At 39.2% G+C, this 16,136-nt stretch overlaps 1 protein-coding gene across 1 annotated transcript in view; it reads left to right on the forward strand.

Annotated features, from left to right (window-relative positions):
- Positions 1–1,867: 1,867 nt before the first annotated feature.
- Positions 1,868–16,136, forward strand: part of MEI4 (meiotic double-stranded break formation protein 4) — a 261,601-nt gene continuing 247,332 nt past the window's right edge. The window contains exon 1 of the mRNA XM_019028929.2: positions 1,868–2,419. The gene's annotated coding sequence lies outside the window, so the exon portion shown is untranslated. The remainder of the gene's footprint in view (positions 2,420–16,136) is intronic.

A 16,136-nucleotide genomic window follows, 5' to 3' on the forward strand; every position in this document is an offset into this window, starting at 1 on the left:
TTACCATTAATAATTTCCTTTGCTAATTTATAGACTGGCTTTTAATAACCTTGCTGTCTTGAAACAGTTACGTGTGAGAAACATGATTTTTGAAAACATTCTGTTCTGACTATCTGCTGAAGCCCCATTCAGATCCTCTGTATTTAAATGCAATGAGTAACAGGAAGAGGTAAAAGACCTTATATGTATCTTTGCACATTTTCGCCCTCTGTTATTTATAAACTCCTTTAGAAAAGTGGCTTGGGTCAAAGCAAATGATGCTTTTAGAAAAGTAGTTCCTAAAAGGCACAGAATTAAATACTTCAAGTACCTGGAGTCCATTCATTTCTTTATACAACAAAAATGTACTTATTACTTATTATGTACTCTCACTAAAAATGAGGGAGGCCAAAATCAGTAAAAACACTTGTACAATTTTCCTGAAAGTTATTCTCCATTATACACTTTTGGAAAATTCATAACCATGTTATTTTCAGAAGCTCAAAGAAAATTATAAATTTTACTTAGATTAAGAGACACCTACCTAAGGCTTAATGTGAAAGGGTATGTTTTCATTAAAATTCAGTTTGCAGTTTTCCCATTGGATTTCAGTGATTGCAATGTAGTTTGATTGTTTACCCATTTGTTTTAATTATCAGACTGTGCACTTGTATAGGGCAATAATCATGACTCACCCTGTGAGTTCAACAGGATTGAACTCCTGTTATGTGCTGGCAATGAATTTGAAGAAAGTACAGTCCGTAAGTGACGACCAATAGGAATATGAGGCAAAAGCAGGTATGAAAGTTATCAGGTAAAGATTAGCCAAAAGACTAAGAAACAGTGAAAAGATATGAAAGAGTTGTGAAGGTAGCTGCCTCAGATACCATGGAGAATGTTGAGATATTAGTGGATGGAACACTCTGAACAGGAAGCTTGTAAGACAAATTAAAGGGAGGCAGCTAAAGAGAGACTGAACTGGCCTCCTGGATGTGCTGGCATAACAGGAGTTCAATCCAATATGTTTAAATGAATGAATGAGTGGAATTGAAACAGAAGTTCACACATGCAGCAACACAGGCAACTTTTCTACATTTCCCCTACTTGACCCTTGTTTATCTCTGTGAGAAATCAACTGTGATGATTGGATTTTACATTTGTCAATAAGAACAGCAAATACAGTAAGCCATTAATTTAGTGTTCATTAATTTGGGGTTCAAGAAAATTCAATCTTGGTTTATCTTAAATTTACCTCTGCAGGATTTAAAGATGAATGGTATATTAAACAAATTACAGTAGACTTAAAATCCTTGAATTTCTTTAATGGGCAGATGGCTAAAACAATCATGCTTAACGTTGTACAGAAATTTACAGTAACTGATTAGATGCAAATTAATGTCTTAATAAAATAAAATCCATTTAGTAAAATAAGTTTAACAAACCTCTATTTAAAAATGCTTGATATTTTATTCTATAAATAACATATTAAGACTTCTACTTAACAGCAACTAAGCATTGTGTGTAATAATACTACATATTACAGAGAGTCTGCCTTCAGGATGTTTAGAATCCAGCTGAGATTCTAGTATAACATAAGGCAAAAAATATGATTAAGAATAAAAGCGAAAATGCAATGTAAAAAATAGGAAAGTGAGAAAAATCACTCTACAATCACAATTTCTTGCAAGAAATAAAAATTTAATTTTCCTTTTGGAAAAAGAAAAATCGTTTTATAATTCATCTTTTCATCAGTTCTCGAAGTCCCCCTTTCCCATCCTGCTCCCTCATTAGAATCAATGCATTTATTTCCGTGAGATGTCTCTCTCGCGATTTTTTTTTTCTTTTTCTTCAAGGCCTTAATCTCACTTTCAGGCGAGCAAGCTCGAGGGGGCGCTCTCCGGAGGAAAGAGACTTGGCCTGCGCCATTTCCTTCCCAAAGCCCGTATTAAAGAATACCGGGTCCGTAGAGCCGAGTACTCGCGTTGACTAGGCTCCTGCTTAGAGCTGGAGTTATTTTCTCTGGACTGGTTGTGGAGCACTCAGCTCCTCCTCGGAACAGGCCGCCAAGAGGGGCAGAAGGGGTCGAGTCGGCCGCAGGGTCTTCTGGGGCTTGTGGTCTCCGGGACCTGCTCCCTCACTTCCCCCACGAGTGGAAGGCCCTGGGCGCTGGCCAGCGTTTCCCCGCTGGCTCTGGTAACCACCTGCGGGGCAGCACGTGGAACCCCGCCCCTGGGGATGGCGCAGAGCGCCTGCTCCAGGGCTCCCGTGCCCGCTTGAGGGCGCCCTCCCCCGCTACAGGAACCCAGAAGGTAGGCGGGGCGGGCCCTGCACAGCTTTCCAGGACGCCCTCCCTCAGCGCGAGGCCTGGCTTTCGGTGCCTGTGGACCACTCGTCCCTTTCACGTGCCCTGGCTTTGGACCTGAGCTCGCAATATTTGCAGGTGTGTATGGAGCTCCGCACACGTTTGGACGTTTCCATTTACCTAATTTATTATAGACTGTATCTGCTGTGGAGCTGCTGAAGCATCGGCCCACACCTGTGTGGATTTCTGTGGTATATGCCAGAGTCTGAGGAGCATGTTCTAGCCTGGCTTGACCACCAAAATGGTTCCTGAGCTTGGAAGAGAGGCCTGTGTTTTGAGGTCTTTGGTGGAGTTGTCAAATCTATTCAGTGAGCAGATCTTTTTATTAAGCACCCATTCTATTGGACGAAATAGGTGAAGTGCTGTAGGTGTCAAAGGTCGGACAGACGTGGTCTTTTGTCTCAAGGACCTCACAGGCTTCAGTTAGCAAGGGATTTATAGATCCATAGGAAGCATTGAGGGTAAAGGGTGAACTTGCATAAGAAGGATTTGATAAAGTAGTGTGGGACATGGGGGCTTGAGGGAGAAGCTTCATGGAGGTGTCCCTTTAAGGAGGGATAAGAAACATTTGAAAAATAAAGGCAAGAGCGAGGAATACAGTACAAATGAAGGGCTTGTTAAGAATAAAGGCAGGAAGCCGCATATGTATGGAGAAAACAGTGTCTTGATATATCTAGATTGTTTGAAGAGGCAGGAATTAAGTCTGGAGGAATATCTTGGACTGAAAAGCTTTGAATGGTTTTAAAGTCTGGAAATGCAAACACATTTGGATTTGAATTCCATCAGGAACCATAGATAAGGCAATGTGCAGTTGTTTAATATTCATAAAATGCACATAACGTAGAAAAATATGAATGGAATATATTGTTCAATAGCAACATTTTTGTCAAATTGATTACACACATTGATCACTTTTGGGGGACTTGTTTGTATTTTTGTTGTCTATTTAAAATCGAGAGATTACAGCGTATTATATGACTGCAAAGAGACTCAGTCACTTGATGGGGATTTGTGAGTTGCTACCCATTCTATTTATTTTTATATATGAGGACTTAGTCCTTCAGAAGAGTTTCAGATCAAATGCAATAAAGAGCATGTGTAATTTGAAACATGTATGGATGACTTTCAGGACATGGTAATGGACCATAAATTCAGATGTAAAATTTGAAAATGGTTACACAAAAATTGATAACCATGAGTATGTTTTTTATTCTTTTTTTGTGAATGTTAGTCTGAATGCCAGTATTTGGAATCAGCTTTGCAAAAAACTGTTTTGTAGGCCTTGTTAAAGCTTAGAAAATGTTACGTTACATCATGTCTTTAGTGTGTATGAGGATGTTAGCAGTCCATTGGATATTGTGGTGAAGATCAAAGAGAATATTTTAATTCTTTCATAAGGCATGTGTACATTAAACTCTGCCATGTCAAGGTGCTTGAAGCTGAAGGTCAGGCTGACAATTTATTATAACAAAGCTAGCTAAATTAGGCTAGGTCACTTAGGAGCATTGTTGAGGCAAACATACATGTGACTACATTGTGGAGAATAGATTGGAGGGAGTTAGAGATCAGTTAGAAGGCTGATACAATCATAATGACGAGATACTAATGGTTTGAGGAAAATGTAGACACATTTTAAAATATAGGACAATAATCATGGGAGTAAGGCTGCTGAAGTCAGAGAGCAAAGTGTTTTAAGAGTAGAGGAGTGCTCGTTAGGGTCAAATACTGCAGATAAATAGAATGGGGGTTTGCAAGTGGTCTTAAGGTTTGGCAGTTATGATGTCATTTGCGACCTAGGTCAGGTGGGGGTGATTGTGTATATATTTTTTCTTTTTTTAAAGCTGGGAGCAACCTGAACATTATTACGTATTGAAAGGTAGAAGTCAATTCAGGGAACAACATTGAAAGAGCTGAGAGGAGAGGATTGATGGAAAAGGTACAAAGGTTTGGTATGCAATTAGTGCACTTTCTTAGAATATAACTTAATGTTAAAGGATAGGAAGGAAGATATTGGCTATTTTTGAGGAGACCGTTATCCAGTAATCATAGCTTCCTTATGTGCCAGCAGAGTGCCTAGAATCCAGCTGGCTTATCTATCCATTCATGTTAAGTTATTCAGCTAAGATTTTCAGAGCTCATCATGTGTTAGCCACAGAGATTTCTGCTCTGAACAGACAGGAAATGGGCTCACTAAGGCCCATAGACATCAAACAACTGACTACACACAGGTTATCCAACTGCAATTGTGATAACTGATAGAAACAAAGAGTATAGAATGTTAAGAGCACCTGTAATCAGAAGGAATTGACATGGCCTGAGGGTATCAAGGAAGGAATTTTCAAGAATAGAATGTTTAAGCTAGTTCCTAAGAGAGGTCTCTCTTGTTACCAAGTCAGCCCTCCCACCCCTAATGAGGCGTTCTCTTGCCCTGTTATCATCTCATTTCCACTTCTCTGTTTACTGGTGAGCTGGTTCTCCACTCTTGAGCACTTGAAATGTATTTTGCCAGTAGGTTGATAAAGTGGGAAAACTTTCAAAAACCAAGGCTTCGCAAGGATCTTTCTCAAGCCAGTTATTTCTGCATTATGGTGGCTAAATATGAACTAAGTAGACATTTAATTTTATTCATGCTACATTGATTACCATTAGGGAAAGAAAAGGGTTTTGGGTATGGCAAATTGATGTTCAGCCACAGCCTTAGCCTCTTAACATCCTTTGGAGGAACCACAGTGAGCACAGGGCCTGTCACTTCTCATTAGGAATTTTTGGTAACAGCCAATGGAGGTTAGTCTTCTTTTCTTTCATTTAAAATTTTGATGCTCTCTGGGTCAAGTGATTGGGGAATAAGCATCCACTCATATATCTTCAGGGAAATGAAGGTACTATTGCTGATATGATTTTGCATTTATATAGCACCTGAGTGTTGGCTAAGTGCTTTTACAATCAATTTTATTGTTCAATTTAAAAGATAGCTTAAAATCACTCCTGCCAAAATTTATTTGATTTGATTCAGAGAAAAGGATCTTTTCTGAAAAATGGGCCTTCTATGATGTGGAAGAACTCTGATCTATCAAAAGATAGATATAAGACAACGTTAACATCATCTAAAGAGAGTAAGCTGTTAATAGAAGATAGTAGCCACATAATTTTTTTTGTCACCTGCCTTTACGAGGAAAGAAAGTGAAAATAAATATTATAGTGGTAGAAATACATCCCTGTAGGAAGTCAACCCCCCATCATATGGTTTGTAACTAAGGAATTCAGTATAAGTGACAGTATGTATCTTTTAATATACATCCTTAAAGCATTAGGTTTTATTTGGAGCAAGGCTTGGCAAACTGTTTCTGAACAGTGCCAGAAAAAAATAAATATTTATTCAATAGAGTAAATAGTTCAGGCTTTGCAGGCCATACTGTTTCTGTTGTAACTACTAAACTGCAAAGCTGTAGTGCAAAAGCAATGATACATGAATGAATGGGCATGTCTGTTTCAATGAAATGTGGTTTATAGAAGCAGGCCAGCCAGATTTAGCCTGTGGGCCAGTTTTCCAATCTCTGATTTACAGCATCTCTGAGATTTCTTACTGAACAGGGAGTGTTATAGATAGGAATGATTGATAGCTAAAAGCTCCATGAAGGCAGAGATAGACTTGTTTTGTTGACTGTTATATCCCTGTGTCTACCACAGTGCCCGACAGGTTGGGGATAATTAAATATATCTGTTGAATAAAAGAGTAAGGAACAGAATATTTGATGGAAAATTACCTAAGTTAGGTTAAATGGTTCTATATTCAGATTTTCAGGTTCTCTGACATGCCACTGTATGGTACTGCCGTTTTGGTTAGAGCAAATTCAGTAGACCTTCCTTATCTGTGGGTTCTTTATCCATAGATTCAAACCAACCACAGATTGAATATGTTTAAAAAATTGAAAACAATAATACAACACTAAAAAAAAATGAATAAAAAATAGTACTACTACTGTTCATTTTTTATGTTCATTATTATAACCCTTGCATTTTGTAAATACAGCAAGATATATTGAAATGCAATATTTTTTCGTTGATAATCAAATTGAATTTAGATGCATCTGGTTGATGGAATATTGTATATACAACTTCTCTCTGCTGTCCTTGTCCTTTACATTGGGATTTTGTAGAATGAGTCAAATTCACATTTTAATCCTCTGTTCTTCAGACAGTAAGTTTTTGAGTACCTTACCATCTCTATGTGTTTAAAACAGGGTGGCTAGAAAAGAAGCTCTTTTTATTTTTATTTTTTTGTTTTGTTTTAGTTTTTATTTTTATTTTTTATTATATTTTAAGTTCTGGTATACATGTGCAGAATGTGCAGGTTTGTTACATAGGTGTACACATGCCATGGTGGTTTGCTGCACCCATCAACCCATCATCTACATTAGGTATTTCTCCTAGTGCTATCCCTCCCCACCCTCTGACAGGCCCCGGTGTGTGATGTTCCCCTCCCAGTGTCCATGTGTTCTCATTGTTCAACTCCCACTTATGAGTGAGAACATGCAGTGTTTGGTTTCCTGTTCCTGTGTTAGTTTGCTGAGAATGGTGTTTTCCAGCTTCATCCATGTCCCTCCAAAGGACATGAACTCATCCTTTTTTATGGCTGCATAGTATTCCATGGTGTATATGTGCCACATTTTCTTTATCCAGTTTATCATTGATGGGCATTTGGCTTGGTTCCAAGCCTTTGCTATTGTAAACAGTGCTGCAATGAGCTCTTTTTCTATGTGTTGTCTGATGGAGCTTAGTTAAGCATGAGCCCTCCAATAAATATGAGAAGAACCAACATTTCTTCTCCCCTTATTTGCAAATTTATGGGAGAATATAATCTTAACCCTTTTTATACGTCCTCCTCTGCTGTTTAAAATATGAAGAGTTGTCTTGGATGAGGGCTTTTTTCTTTCTGTTATCAGACATATATATTTCAAGGCTTTCTATCAAGGAGGTAAAATAGTTTACAAATTTTAGATATTTAGAGGGCTGTGTATATACTGTCCTATTTTCTTTAGGTTTTCCTTAAAATAACAAAAGTATAGGAATCATTCTTTTATTACTTTTGGGAGCACTATTTAAAGTAATTTGTTGAACTTTTTATTTAGGTTTCAGATTTAAATGACAGACATCAGTAGACTCAGAAATTTTTAGTATCTTGTTCTGAGATTTTTTGTTTGGACATTTCGCTCTGTTCTTCTGTCCATTATTATACTCCTTAGATTTTGGAAATATAGTAAAATATATTAAAATGCAATATTTTCAGTAGATAATCAAATTGTCTTTAAGGAAATGTTCTGAAGTAGGTTCTTAAGCATAGCCTTCATTTAAGTCAATTTTTATAATGAAAGTCCAATTTACTTTTTAACAGGCTTTCAAAATATCTGTCAGCTCTTTAATTCTTCCTTCTGATTTATTCAGTGAGCTCATTCTTCATTTCATTTTTGATTAGATTGCTTTCACCATGGCAGAACTCTGGAAAATAAATCCTCTTGTATTTAACGTGTGCTTTAGATTAATCTGAATGAGTAGAAGAATGAAAACAACACATTAGGAAGTAATTTTGATTGTTGGAGAGAGAGCTATGGCTTTCTTAATCTTTAAGATAATTGTTAGAAAATATATTTCAGAGGCTGCTTATTGATTGCTTGCTTCTTTTCTTATGAGTTCCTATTTTCATGAATGTCTGTCTCTTGCAAGATTAAAAAAAACAAAACGGAGCATATTTTAAAAATTCTCAAAAATAGGTTTTACAATAACTGATTGTTTATGATCCATTCCTTTTTATTTCCTGGTAGGAGAAAGCTACTTTCTTTCTTGTCTGAACTGTTGTGTACTTTATGTTCTATTATTCATGGATTAGTTTGTATTTTATGTATTTATTTATTTTTCTATCTTCACAGTAGATTAAATGTTCCTGAGGGGAAGAATATCCTTAACTCTAGTGCCTGGCACAACCAATAAGTGGTGCTGAACATTTACTGAAAGAACATTAGTTTCTTATGATAATCTGCCTTTTCATAATGGTACATAAAACACTTAGTTCTCAAGAGGTTGTTGTTTCCTAAATAATTATTTCTCATAGATATGGCTCTAAATAATTTACTCTTAATAATCCACTCTTAATAATTTAGTTTCCATTCTTATAAAGATTATCTTTTAATTAAAAAAATTCACTCACTATCCATCATCCATCATTTATTTGATTACTAGACAGTATTTAAACTATGTAACAAATAGATTTTAAAAATTACAAGTATTTCTAGTAAACCCTCTTCATCAAAATCAGTTTCCCAAAACCAAAATTGTGTTACCTGATTGCTGTGTGAATACAAGTAACTACAGCATAATCGCAGACAGCAAATGAAGCAACTGTTTCAGCTCAAAGACTTTGGCAGTATGTTTCATGCTAAATTGCTGCTGTAAAAATCTTTAGTGGCAAATAATAGACAAATTTCCAGTTTCTCATCTTTTTTCAAAAATATGGCTACTGCACGAGATCACTGAGAAAGTTACTGATTGAAATTACATGGCTGGGAACTGGATTCCTTAATTATTAATGTGCTTACCTCATTTTCATTAGTCATTGATTAAAAAGCTGAAGTTCAGTAAAGAAAGAAACAACTTCAGAGATAGTTCAAGTGGGCTGAGTAAATATTATATCAGTATTATTTTGTACATGTTGTACTTTCCAGTAATTTTATTAGGTTTTCCAACTGGGATCCATCACTTCATTGACCTAGGATTGGAATCATATTCCAGTCTTCCATCACCTGCCCTCTCTTTTAACAATCTGGAAGCAAGCCCTTCAATTTCACAAACATCTTTTAGAGCTTCCTGTATTCTTTGTGTACACTGTCAGCATCCTGGCTTAGTTCTTCCAGCCCTTCTTTACTATGTGGTGTCAAAAATCCCTCAGCTCCTTTATTCCTTGCTTAATCCTCTTAAAACACCACTTGGATTTTTTTTTTTACTCATCCACTCTGAAGTCTGCATTGTTTTCCAGCTGTCTGCTTTAAGAAGTCAAGACCCCTCTGACTGACTTTCAAGACCCCAAATTCCCTACGCTATTTTCTTTTATTCCCTAATACCATATTCTTTAGTCAAGGAGCTCATGCATTCTTCCATGAACACCTATGCCATTATATGCTCTCTGCTCTGTTCACCCCATTTGAAGTGCTCTTTTGCCCTACTTTTGCCTCTCTCAGTTCCCATCTTCAAACATTCCAGGTACACTTCAGAAGTCCCTCCTCCTCCTGTTCACACTAACCCACACTAGTTTATTTCTTTGAGTCCTTCATAAATGTATAGTCAGGTCCATGTGGAGACACAGGATTTGGAGGCGTGAGCCTGGGATTGAATCATGGCTGTATAGTAGTTTTCATGCGCATCCGTGTGAAGAGACCACCAAACAGGCTTTGTATGAGCAATAAAGCTGTTTATTTCACCTGCGTGCAGGTGGGCTGAGTCCGAAAAGAGAGTCAGCGAAGGGTGGTGGATTATCATTAGTTCTTATAGGTTTTGGGATAGGCGGTGAAGTTAAGAGCAATATTTTGCTGGCAGGGGGTGGATCTCACAAAGTACATTCTCAAGGGTGGGGAGAATTACAAAGAACCTTCTTAAGGGTGGGGGAGATTACAAAGTACCTTCTTAAGGGTGTGGGAGATTACAAAGTACATTCATCAGTTAGGGTGGGGCAGGAACAAATCACAATGGTGGAATGTCATCAGTTAAGGCTGTTTTTACTTCTTTTGTGGATCTTCAATTACTTTAGGCCATCTGGATGTATACGTGCAAGTCACAGGGGATGCGATGGCTTGGCTTGGGCTCAGAGGCCTGACATTCCTGCCTTCTTATATTAATAAGAAAAATAAAACAAAATAGTGTTGAAGTGTTGGGGCGGTGAAAATTTTTTGGGGGGTGGTATGGAGAGAGAGTGGGCGATGTTTCTCAGGGCTGTTTCAAGCGGGATTAGGGGCGGCGTGGGAACCTAGAGTGGGAGAGATTAAGCTGAAGGGAGGTCTTGTGGTAAGGGGTGATATTGTGGGGATGTTAGAAGAAACGTTTGTCATATAGAATGATTGGTGATGGCCTGGATACGGTTTTGGATGAATTGAAAAACTAAACGGAAGATACAAGGTCCGAATAAAAGAAGGAGAAAAATGGGTATTAAAGGACTAAGAATTGGGAGGACCCAGGACATCCAACTAGAGAGTGCCCAAGGGGGTTCAGCGTAATTACTTGCTTGGCTGGCAAGTTTTTGGGCTCTATCCTTGAGTTTTTTTATGTTGTCATACACCAGGCCAGATTGATTTAGGTAAAAACAACACTCCTCATTTAAGAATATGCAGAGTCCTCCTTTTTCAGCAGTGAGTAAGTCAAGGCCTCAGCGATTTTGGAGGACAACTGCAGCTAAAGAGTCAACTTGGGCCTGGAGGACTGATAAAGTTTGTGATATGTCTGTGATGCTAGCAGAGAAGTCATTAGACAGGCCACGGAAGGTCGTGACAGAGGTTGAAATGCCTGCTATTCCAGTACCGAGAGCAATACTGGAGGCAGAAAGTCCTAAACCGACCATCAAGGGAATTAGTGGAATAACTCTTTTTTGTCGTGTCGGTGTAATGAGGGGAACAGGGAGCTCTTCGGTCCCATTTGCAAATTGAATTTTGGGGGTAAGGAAGACTAGTGTGCATGTGCCTGTCCAATTAGCAGGTAGACACATGTAGGTAGAGGATCCACAGAGGAAGAAGAGACCTTGTGTGAGGCAAAACTGGAGATGTAAAGTAAAAAGATGAGGAGTGCTGAAAGGGGTGTCTTGTACCCAGATTCCTAGGGATCCAGCTAGGGCGGCAGCTGTCAGAGGTTGTAATGGGGACTGATGGGGTAACTGCGTAGAGGGGGAGGTTCGATTTTCATGGTGTATGAGAAAACGTTGAGTATCTATGAGCAACCTTTCACTGTTATTTTTAGGGCTGGGTATAAGTAAACGAGAAGAGGGCCTGGGAGGAGAGTCTGATGAGCAAGGGGAAGGTAGCCAAGGATGGAGTGAAATACAGGGCAAGTGTCTTCCTAAGCAATAATTACTGCTAATGTTTTTAAGTTTGTCAGTATTGATAGAGGGCTTGTCTGTAATATGGAGCTGGAAGGCTCCAATTGTTTCAGTGATGTGTGTAGTTGGGCTTCGGAGATGAAGAGTAAAGGAACATCGAGAAGGTGAAAGATTACCTAGGGGAATTCCAGTGGGTCTCTGCCGAGAGATACATAAAGGAGCAGCCACAGGAATAGTAGTTTGTGTTGTGAGAGGTCAAAATATGGGGGGAGTAGAGTTAATATAAGGAGAAAGGTTTTTAAATAAGTGCGAAGGAGAGCGGCAGCTTGCTGATGTGAAATGTCTGGGGAAGTCTTGCTGGACCTGTCTAGAAAGTAAATGAGTTCTTCAGGAGGGTAAAGGTGAGGGCTGTTAAAGGAAGTTCAGAGGTGTAGGGAGATGGGAGATGTTGCCCAGTCTGTCTGTAAGGCGGGGACAGCTGTGTAGGCACTGGAAGAAAGGGAAATGCAAAGCCAGCAGTTGTTCGCTAAGGAGGGATTAGAAGCGGCTAGGAGAGAATGGGTAAGGTTGATAGTGTGGTGGAGGTAGCTGGGGAGTGGTAGAGGGTGGCATAAGAATGGGAATGAGAATGAGAGTGAGTATAAAAGTAAATAATAGAACTTCATCAGGGTGGAAATATTGGAGGGTGCCTTGCCAGCAAAGATCATCTATTCACTCTAAGAGGGAGTTAAGAGTGGCAGTTTGGGGATAGCACCAAGAGATATCAGCTGTGATGACTTGAAGAAACAGTGTAAACCGGCGGTGTAAACAAGAGTAGGGCATTTATAAGTAGTTGAGAATGGAGAATAGGAGTATGACCAGACAGAAGATAGTAGGGATGACTAGTTTTTTTGGGGGGGGCTTGGCCTAAGTGGTGGGGGTGACTTCGTAAAGCCCTGTTGCAAAAGTAGGGTAAGGACGAAAAGACCTAATAGAATGAAGGGATGTATTAGGCTCATAAGGGTTATTACTGTTCTTCAGAAATACGAGTGAGTTTAAGGGAAGTAGGGGAGAGTACTTGCGACTTCCAGGAGAAAGAGGAGGGATTAGGCTGGCTGTCCGATGGACACAGCTTTATTCTGGAATGGTGAACCCAGTGGGGAGGATCCTGCAGGCAGACGGCAGTCGGGGTACTATAGATGACTAAGTAGGGTCCGGTCCATCGAGGTTGTAGAGTTTGAGGGGTCAGATTCTTAACAAGAACTGATCGTCCAGCTAGGGTGTCGTCATATGGCTGGGGATCTGGAGTAGGCAAGAGAAGATTAGCAGCCTGGCGAATTTCCTGTCTAGCCTGCTGGAGGACTGGAAGATAGTCGCCTAGAGGGCTGGTGTCTGGGATGAGGTTGGGGCCAAGCAAGAAAGTGCGTCCATATAAAAGTTCAAATGGACTGTACCCTGTAGCATCTCAAGGACAGGCTCTGATGCTGAGAAGAGCAAGAGGTAAAAGTACTGTCCAATCCTTTTTAAGTTGGAGGCTGAGCTTGGGGAAGTGTGCCTTTAAAAGACCATTAGTCCGTTCTACCTTTCTTGAAGATTGAGGATGGTAAGGGATATGAAGATTCCACTGAATACCAAGAGCCTGAGAAACTGCTTGGGTGATTCGACTAATAAAGGCCGGTCTGTTATCAGACTGTATAGAGGTGGGAAGGCCAAACCGAGGAATTATGTCTGACAGAAGGGAAGAAATGACTGCGGTGGCCCTCTCAGACCCTGTGGGGAAGGCCTCTACCCATCCAGTGAGTGTCTACCCAGACTAAGAGATATTTTAGTTTTCTGACTCGAGGCATGTGAGTAAAGTCAATTTGCCAGTCCTGGGCAGGGGCAAATCCCTGAACTTGATGTGTAGGAAAGGGAGGAGGTCTGAACAATCCCTGAGGGGTAGTAGAATAGCAGATGGAACACCGAGAAGTGATCTCCCTGAGGATAGATTTCCATGATGGAAAGGAAATGAGAGGTTCTAAGAGATGGGCTAGCTGCTTGTAACCTACATGGAAGAGGTTTTGAAATGACGACAGAATAGAATGGGCCTGTGAGGCTGGAAGGAGATATTTTCCTTGGTCTAAGAACCATTTGCCTTGTGTGGGAAGAGATTGATAGGTGGAAGTTTCAGAGGGTGAGTAGGTGGGAGTGACTGAAGTGAAGGAGAAAAACTGGCCATGAGGGACAGAAGTTGGAGAGCTAGTGGCTTGTCTAGCCACCTTATCAGCATAAGCATTGCCTAGAGCAATGGGATCTGATGCCTTTTGCTGCCCCTTGCAGTGAATGACCCTAGCTTCTTTTGGAAGTAAAGCGGCCTTGAGCAGAGTTTTTATTAAAGAGGCATTAATGATGGAGGATGCTTGTGTAGTGAGGAAACCTCTTTCAGCCCTTATGACTGCATGGTGGTGCAGAATATGAAAGGCACATTTAGAATCAGTATAGATATTGACACGTAGTCCTTTTGCAAGAGTGAGGGCTTGAGTTAAGGCAACTAGTTCGGCTTGGTGAGAGGTAGTGGAGGGGGGCAGAGTGGTAGCCTCAATGATAGATGTGGAAGATACTATAGCATAGCCTACCTTTGCTGGTGAGTGGCGATTAGTCCTGGTGGAACTGCCATCAATAAACCAAGTGTGATCAGGGTGAGAAACAGGGAAGAAGGAAATATGGGGAAATGGGGTGAACGTCAGGTGGATCAGAGAGATGCAGTCATGAGGGTCAGGTGTGGTATCTGGAATAATGTGGGAGGCCGGATTGAAGTCCGGGCCAGGAACAATGGTAATTGTGGGAGACTCAACAAAGAGTGAGTATAGCTGAAGGAGCCGGGGAGCAGAAAGTATATGTGTCCGGTGTGAGGAAGAAAATAGATTTTGGAAATTATGAGAGCTGTAGAGAGTGAGTTGAGCATAGTTTGTGATTTTGAGGGCCTCTAGAAGTATTAATGCAGCGGCAGCCACTGCACGCAGACGTGAGGGCTAGGCTAAAGCAGTAAGGTCAAGTTGTTTGGAGAGAAAGGCTACAGGGTGTGGTCCTGGCTCTTGTGTAAGAATTCTGACCACACTAACCATGCCTAGGAATGCCAGAATGAAAAGGAAACTCAATATTATGATGTTATGAGAAATGAGGAATTTTGCAGGGGAGAGCATGAAGGTTTGCTTTAGATCCTTGGAGGGTGATTTGGGAAAGTGAACATTATACTCTTTTGCTTTCTAGGGCAAACCTGAGATTAATAAGCAGAAGTTACAGAGTGTCTGGAAGGAATTTCTAAGAGCTGATTGTTAGGTATTAAATTTTCAGTACTGTTCATGTCCACGGAGGCTGGGTAGGATTCCTGACCCTATCCTTGGGCAACAGACTGTATTATTTCTTCTAGTGGAAAGCTCCTTGGTGTCCATGATATTCAGTATATTCAGTATAGTATTGATGTTAAGTATATTTTATCGTATTTGAAATATATTGAAATAGATTATCTGTGTCTAACTATGCTAATTTAGTGTGTTCACTTGGCAGTCAATGAAGAGAGATTAAAAATTTTGGACTCAAACTATATCTTCATCTTTTACTGTCTGAGCCTCTGTTGATAAAGCAGAGATGATAAAAGGTACATCACAAGATTATGAGGAGGATTAAATAAGATGATGGATATAAATCCATACATACACTATTATATCATAAAATGCTATTGTTTTGAAAGTAATCATTTTCTTTTCTATAATCTATCATACTGTAACTTTCTAAAAGCAATGAGCATCCCACGGCAGAAGTAAAGCATAGTGATATTTTCTGTGTTTTTTCTAAAGTGCCAGCTTTCTTTGATCATTCAAGTCCATTCCTGAATGTCTTCTTTATGAATAATAAATGTTTTACCTTTTCCAGAGTGACAAAAGAATGATGATGAATTAATCTAAAATTGTGAACTCACTTTCCATCATCTAGAAGCATCTCCAGACTTCAGCATACAGATGCAACTTCCTATATTTATTTATCCTTCATTTTCTGTTAATACAGACATGGATGCATAAAATACTTGCCCCCATTAATAAATGTCTATAATCATTTTATTTATTAAGATTTAAATAAAAATATTCATTGGCTTTCTAGTTTAGCACCCTTATTTTGAAAGAGGAAGCATGTGTTTGTGTCTGTGTGCGTACATACACATGTACACTTGAGTTCTTGCACACACACACATCAAAAACACAGGATGAAGATTGTTAAATATTCTTTCTCATACTGAAAAACTGGATTTTTAATAGTTGTTTCAATTAAAAAAATTATGATTTTTCTTTCATAAGTTTTAAATTAGTGCCTAAAATGTTTAAAAGATGAACTTTTCTGCACCATCTTTTGCAGAATAATGCAGATAATAAACAGAGATGTAATATGAAATGATTAGGCTAAGAAGCTGACTTTTTAAGGGTTTATTATTACTGTTATTATTAGTGTCCTCATGTAATTGACTATGCTGTAAGACTTCAGTTTTGGATACTGAACTAGTCTTACTGCTGAGTAAAAGAGTAAAAGCAGAGAGAGGGAAACAAATTTTCACATGTTTTACATATTATATATACATTTTATACACATCCTCCTAAATATACGTGTCTATATCATAATAGCTAAACTTTGCAAGTTCTTAGTATGTACCAGGCATTGTGTTAAATCATTTACCTGGATTATCTCATTTAATCCTGACAACAACTCTATGATGTA

Source organism: Gorilla gorilla, chromosome 5 (genome assembly GCF_029281585.2).
Source record: "Gorilla gorilla gorilla isolate KB3781 chromosome 5, NHGRI_mGorGor1-v2.1_pri, whole genome shotgun sequence".
NCBI classification, from domain to species: Eukaryota; Metazoa; Chordata; class Mammalia; order Primates; family Hominidae; genus Gorilla; species Gorilla gorilla.